The sequence below is a fragment of the Eptesicus fuscus genome, chromosome 1 (assembly GCF_027574615.1).
Source record: "Eptesicus fuscus isolate TK198812 chromosome 1, DD_ASM_mEF_20220401, whole genome shotgun sequence".
Lineage (NCBI taxonomy): Eukaryota > Metazoa > Chordata > Mammalia > Chiroptera > Vespertilionidae > Eptesicus > Eptesicus fuscus.
This window is the reverse complement of record NC_072473.1, coordinates 46,363,690-46,370,829: the sequence shown is the minus strand read 5'-3', so window position 1 is coordinate 46,370,829 and position 7,140 is coordinate 46,363,690. Positions and strand designations below refer to the sequence as shown.

At 44.4% G+C, this 7,140-nt stretch overlaps 1 pseudogene; it reads right to left on the bottom strand.

Moving 5' to 3' along the window:
* Nucleotides 1–5,984: 5,984 nt before the first annotated feature.
* LOC103303717 (39S ribosomal protein L11, mitochondrial-like) lies at nucleotides 5,985–6,561 on the bottom strand (annotated as a pseudogene).
* Nucleotides 6,562–7,140: the final 579 nt, after the last annotated feature.

Sequence of the window (7,140 nt, the reverse complement as noted above, 5' to 3'; positions counted from 1 at the left end):
TTAGGCCACTTCACAATGGACATTCCACTTGCTTAGACCACATTCTACTTGCTGACCATTATCTCTCCCCTCTGGAGTTTCCCGGAATCCAGACCTGAAAAAGCCCACCCAGAAAAAGCCCACCTAGAGTCTTTTAAAACCTGACTCCCTGTCTTCTTTGGGGGCGGGCGCCATTTTGGGGCTCAGCCCATCTGGTATCCAGATGACCTAATAAATTCATAATTCTTTACCCCTTTTGGCCTCATGCATTTCTCCTTTGGCAACCTTAACAAGATTATTATTTCCTAACATGGTACTGAAAGAAGGAGGATAGATGCAAGATATATTGGGGATGATGATGAGTTTTTTCAAATTCATTTGTTTATTCATTTAATATTCATTGAACACCTACTATATCCCTAAAGTGGTAATAGGCATTGGGGATGTAGCAACATATAATAATTTATTCATTCAACAAATATTTATTGAACAGCCACAAAATGCCATGCATTGCTCTAAAAGCTGGAGATTCAGCAATAGTTCCTACCTTCAAGGAACTCACAGCAAAGACTAGGGGAAATTTAACTAAACAGATAATTATGGTACACTTTTACAATGTTGGGATGAAGATTAAATGAGCATCTAATGGGAGACATGTTACCTAAACTGTGTGGTGTTTGGGAGTAAAATGGCAAGAATGGAGGTCAGAAAGGCATGAAGAGACAAGATTATGAAAGTCTTTGATGTCACGGTAGTGAGCTTGAGCTTTTTCTTGTGGCCAAAGGGGGGTATTATGGGGATTTAAACAAGGGCATCTGATCTAATTTTAAAGAAGTTTCTCTGGGAGTAAAAGCAGGTTGGATACATTTGGAAGTGTAAAGAATATAAAGGACAGAGAAGACTCCTAGAATTTTGGCAGGTCAGAAAAGGCCCATAGAGATCATCCAATATTAACCAACATCTTTCAGTTTTATAGACTGAGACCCAGAGAAGGCACACGGCTATTAAAGTGACAAAGCTTAAATCTGAAAGTCTCTCCTGATTTTGTCTGGTGCTCTGATTACTACATCCTAGTTTGGAGCTAAATGGTGATTAGCAAAAAGGACTACAGGGTGGAGATGGCAACTGTGAACAGGAAAATAATGAGAGATTAGAAGAGTGGGTCTTAAACTGGGGCCCGGAAATGTTTTTGCTTTTTTCCACATTTTTAACTCCAGAGTTTTGCAAACCTTACTTAAAAAAATTTCCCTGTCAGGCCAGTCAATGAAAGAACAATACCACATGATCTCACTCATTTAGGGATAGTAAAGAACATTATAAAGTGGTGAACAAAAAGATAGATACAGAGACAGTAAAGCATCAAACAGACTTTCTAATTACAGGGGGAAAGTTTGGGAAAGGTGGGGGAGTTATGAAATCAAACGAAGGACTTGTATGCATGCATATAAGCATAAACAATGGACGCAAAACTCTGGGGGGGGGAGGGCATGTGTGGGTGTGGGGTGGGGGGGTAATAGTAAGATATGTACACATATAATACCTCAATAAAAATATAAAAAAAAAATTTCCCTGTCAGAAGGCAAAGGAATTGTGAAGTGGTACGAGGATTGGAGGGGGTGCATGCTTAGAAATTGATGCTTAGAAATTATATCCAGTCTGCGAAGGAAAAATGAGGTCCGAACCCTAAAGAACAGATCAGAAAGTTGTGATTTCCACCTATTTAGCTAATGCCTGCATCTACAGAAAAAGATGTACTCCAGCGCCCTCTACTGAACCCTAAAGGCTGCCTTTCCTAACTTCTGGGCAGACTGTCCAAGATGCTAAAATGGTGGCAATGCCCCCTCCTCCTCTGCCCCCTCCCCACCCCCTGCATGCTGTGCCCTCGAGCATGATGGGAAGGATTCAGCTTCAATGACAGGAAATAAACCCCGGGCCCTGCTCACTGGTTTGGGATTTTGAATCCCGTAGCTGTGACAACACCTTGCTGTAAAAGTGCTTTGGAAAATCTGAAGGTTTCTCTAAGCAACAGGTTTGGCAATTTTGTCATTACTACGGGCAGTCCAGTAGGCAGCGCTAGAATGCAGCATGAGAGACGCAGCCCTTTCCTTATTTTTTCCCTACAAACTGAGCTGTTATGACAGGATTTGAAGCTGAGTTCAAGATTAGCAGACACGGGGTGGGGTGAGGGCATGAGTAGAGGGATGGGGGGACATTGAGGGGATAAGGACACATTTGTAATACCTTAATCAATAAAGGGAAAAAAAGATTAGTGAAGTTTAAACTTTAGAGCAAGGATTTTTAATTTGAGATTCCTGGGTGAGGCAAATGGCAGGTGTTTTTGTTGTTGTTTTGTTTTTGCAGTAGTGAATATCAGTGAGTGAACTGTAAAGATAAAAACAAAAGACGGGGAGGAGGATGGGGTGACTGGATAAAGAAGGTGAACAATGGACTCGGACAATAGTGAGATGAAGGCTAAAGGAGGGAAAAGTGGAGGTGGTCAAAGGGTGGGGGAGAATGAGGGAAGTCTGAAATAATGTCAACATTAAAGATTATTCATGAAAAAATAAATATCAGTGAGTGAACTCTTTGAAATAGTACATAAAAATATGCATATGTAAGTTTTTGTGTATTCTGGGGCAGAGGCTCCATAGCTTTCATCAGATTTTTTCCAAGGGGTTGGTGAATCTGTCATTTAGAGGATGAGGGTTTAGGCCAAGGATAATTTACCTTAATGATTTTGCAGAAATTTAGAGCCAGAATTTCTGGTTTCACATCTAACTAACTCCACTAACCCCTAATTCAGTGATCTTAGGCAAGCATTTTAACCAGTTTGTGCTTCAGTTCCTCATCTGTAAAATGAAAGTTAACTGCAATGCCTGCCTCTCATAGTTGTAATAAAATGAGTTTGTTAACTAAAAATATTTATACCTAGAGGCCTGGTGCATGAAATTCATGCCCTGGGGGAGGGGGTGTCCCTCAGCCCAGCCTTCACCCTCTCCAATCTGGCACCCCCTCAGGGGATGTCCAACTGCCGGTTTAGGCCTGATCCCGCAGTCAGACATCCCTCTCGCAATCCAGGACTGCTGGCTTTCAACCGCTCACCTGCCTGCCAGCCTGATCACCCCCTAACCACTCCCCTGCCAGCCTGATTGATGCTTAACTGCCCTCCCCTGCCAGCCCGATTGCTCCCAACTGCTCTCCCCTGTAGACCTGGTCCCCCCAAATGCCCTCCCTCCCCTCCAGGCCTGGTCACCCCTAACTGCCTTCTTCTGCTGGCCTGGTAGCCCCTAACTGCCCTCCCCTGCCAGCCATCTTGTGGCAGCCATCTTTGACCACATGGGGGAGGCCATCTTCTGCGAGGGTGTGAGGGTCACTTTGCATATTACCTCTTTATTATATAAGACTAGAGGCCTGGCGCACGAAATTCGTGCACGGAGGGGGGTTGTCCCTCAGCCCAGCCTGTACCCTCTCCAATCGGGGACCCCTCAAGGGATGTCCGACTGCCCGTTTAGGCCCGATCCCTGGGATTGGGCCTAAACGGGCAGTCGGACATCCCTCTCACAATCCAGGACTGCTGGCTCCCAACTGCTTGCCTGCCTGCCTTCCTGATTGCCCCTAACCGCTTCTGCCTGCCAGCCTGATCACCCCCTAACCACTCTGCTGCCAGCCTGTTTGCTCCCAACTTCCCTCCTCTGCCGGCCTGGTTACCCCTAACTGCCCTCTCCTGCAGGGTTGATCACCTCCAACTGCCCTCCCTTGCAGGCCGGGTGCCTCCCAACTGCCCTCTCCTGCTGGCCCTCTCCTGCTGGCCATCTTGTGTCCACATGGGGGCAGGATCTTTGACCATATGGGGGCAGCTATATTATGTGTTGCAGTGATGATCAATCTGCATAGTACTCTTTTATTAGATAGGATAGAGGCCTGGTACAGGGGTGGGGGCCAGCTGTTTTGCCCTGAAGGGTGTCCCTGATCAGGGTGGGGTTCCCTTGGGGCATGGGGCGGCCTGATCGAGGGGCCTGTGGTGGTTTGCAGGCGGGCCATGCCCCCTGGCAATGCAAGCAGAGGCCTTGGTATCTGGAATTTATTTTCCTTCTACAATTGAAACTTTGTAGCCTGGAGCAGAGCCAAGCCTGGGGCTCCCTCTGAGGCCCGAAGCCATTTGTGTTGGGGTTATAATTGAAACTTTGTTGCCTTAAGCGGGTGGGCCTGGCCAGGGTGTGCAGAAAGCTTTGCTTCCCCTGTTGCCGCCGGCAACCCTGGCCTGCTCTCTCAAGCTCCATTCTTCCGCCATTTGTTTGAATTTGTTTACCTTCTATAATTGAAACTTTGTAGCTTGAGTGGAGGCTTAGGCCTGCAACGGCAGGCAGAAAGCTTGGCTTCCTCTGTTACCTAGGAAACCTTGCTCTCTGTGGCTGTAGCCATCTTGGTTTGGGTGAATTTGCATACTCGCTCTGATTGGATGGTGGGCGTGGCTTGTGGGCATGTCGGAGGTATGGTCAATTTGCATATTTGTCTATTATTAGATTAGATAAGCATTTATTAACTGAAAATAACTTAATGGCTTCTCCAAAATTTGAGTAACCCTTGGCAGCATTATACTATCTTTTGTTGTTATGCTTTCAAATCCATTATCTGGATTTGAGACAGGGTAAATAACTTATATGAAGTTGTTAAGCTAGTCAGTGAAAGAGTTCAGATTCTAGAACCAGGGCTTTCAGATTCTTGGTCTAGTGTTCTTTTCATTATACTGTGTTGAACCAGTGCAAAGGACCTTATGGAAACTTGGCTTAAACTTTCTAACCCTGATTCTCATGTAATAGTTGTGAAAAAGAATCCTTAGGTGGTTCTGCATCGAGCCTCGGCTTGAACACATGTGATAGGGAGCAGATTTCATATTGAGCATCCATACTGTTCTCATATTTATTTAGCTTTTCTGTCCTTCCCTTCTCCCTTTCCTTCTATGGTTTATTTTCCTCTGCCTGTCCCTTAAATGCTGATATTCTACAAAGACATGTCCTTACCCTTCTCTCCTTCTTATGTTACACTCATTGCCTGGATGACCTCACTCCTTCACTCAGTTTCAACCAACACCTGGAGCTAATGGATATTAAATTTATGTCAATAACCCAGGCTGCTTTCCCCAAGTCTAGACACATATCAAAATGCCTACTGTATATCTCACAAGCATCTCCAACTCTTTCTTCTAAAACTGAATTAATCATTTTTCTCTTGCCTCAGATCTGATGTGCTATCATCCATCTTAGTCACCAAAGCCAGAAACTTAGCTATAATTCTTGATTCCTTTTTTTTCACCTTAACTCTTACATCCCGTCAGTCATCAATTGATTCATTCATTTAACAAATACTAACTGAGCACCTGTTTTGTTCCCAGCATTATTTTCTTTAGCATAGTTCCTGTCTTCATGCCACTTTCATCCCAATACCAAGCCCAATATTAAATTATGATTTACATACTAAATTATTTACAATTTTAAATTCTGAAAGTGAAAAGAGTGGGTGCTATGAGGGCATGTATTCTGGGACCATGGAATACTTTCTTGAGGAGGTGATTTTTTTTAGTTTAGGGCTGAGAAATTAATATGAGTTTGTTAGATAAAGAGAAGTAAGAGGACCTTTTACACAAAGGAGAGAGCGTGTGTACAAGGTCCTGAGGCAGCAAGGTGGGTGACACATTTGAGAATCAAAAAGGCCAGTATGTGGTTGGCACTTATAGAACATAGGATAGATTGTCATGAGACAAGACTAGAGAGGTGGGTAAGAGCTTTATGGGCCATGGCAAGAATTTGCACTTTTGGGGGGGTCGGGTGGTGAGGGTGACAAAAGATGTTTATTTAGGCTGAATACCCTGATACAACCATACGTGTAAAAATATATAATCTAAAGTCAGGGAAATAATAATCAGGTTGGTATCATCTCCCCTTCTCCCCTTTGGCACAGCCTTTCCAGCTGCTCCCTTCAAAATTCTGGAGTGTGCAAGACAGGGATCACTTCTTGGAAGCTTCTGCCTGAGGTGCCAAATTGGCCTTTTTCTGAGCCACCAAGAATATGGCTCCCTCCTTCTGGAAAGCTGCCAACTCTTCCTAACTGAGGTTCTTCACCACACGAATGCCCAGGAAATGGACAGAGCCAATGATGGAGTGGACAACAGAGGACAGGGGTATGTCCCACAGGGGGAAGTCATCCTCCTGAACTTTAACACAAGCAATCTCATACACATGCTTCAAGGTCACCAGGCCTGCCACCTCCTTCCCTGTCTGCCGGGCCCCTTTTTCAATCCCAGCAGCTGTCTTCAGGAAGTAGGTAACAGTGGGTTGTCCTATCTTTATTCCAAATGTCCTGTCAGGCTTCACAAAGATCTTGGTGGCAAAAGGATGCCTTCTTTGATATCCTTCGTCTTCTCATTGAACTTTCAGAACTGGTTGATGGAAGTGCCTCGCTAACGCAGTATGGGGCCTAGTGGGGGACCCCTGCCATGGCATGGCCCGCCTGCGTGATGGTCCAGATCATGCTGCCGACCTTGGATTTCTTGACGGCCCAAGTGGCCCGGATTAGCTTCAACATGATGCGGGGTTCACTGCCTTCATTCACCTGAGGTCAACAGCAAGACAGATAGCTCTGGGCACTGCCATCTTGTGTCAGAGGTCACAGGTCAAGAATTTGCACTTTTTCCTAGGGGTTATGATGATCTACTAAGGTGTTTTCATCAGGGAAGTGACATAGTCAAATTTGGGCTTTGAAAAGATCACTCTACCTTGCTGATAGCAAATCAGAAGATTGGGGAAACCAATTAGGATACTTTTGAGGTAAATCAGACAAGAAAGTTGGTGGCTCCTATTAGCTTTGTTACAGTGAGGGTCAGAGAGATGGACATATTTAGGCATTATTTAAGAAGTAAATGTGGTAGGACATAGAGACTGATTAGATATGATGGGTAGAAGGTGAGGTAACAGAATAGAAGTCCCATGTTTCTAGTTTCTAACTTGAACAACTAAGTTAATGATGATGACATTTTCTGAGTTGGGAATACTATAATGAGGAACAAGTTTGGGGTACAGTAAGATGATTAATGCAATTTGAGATATCATAGTGTAATTGGAAGCATTTTTTGCTTACTTAGTGAAACATAAAATAATGGTATTT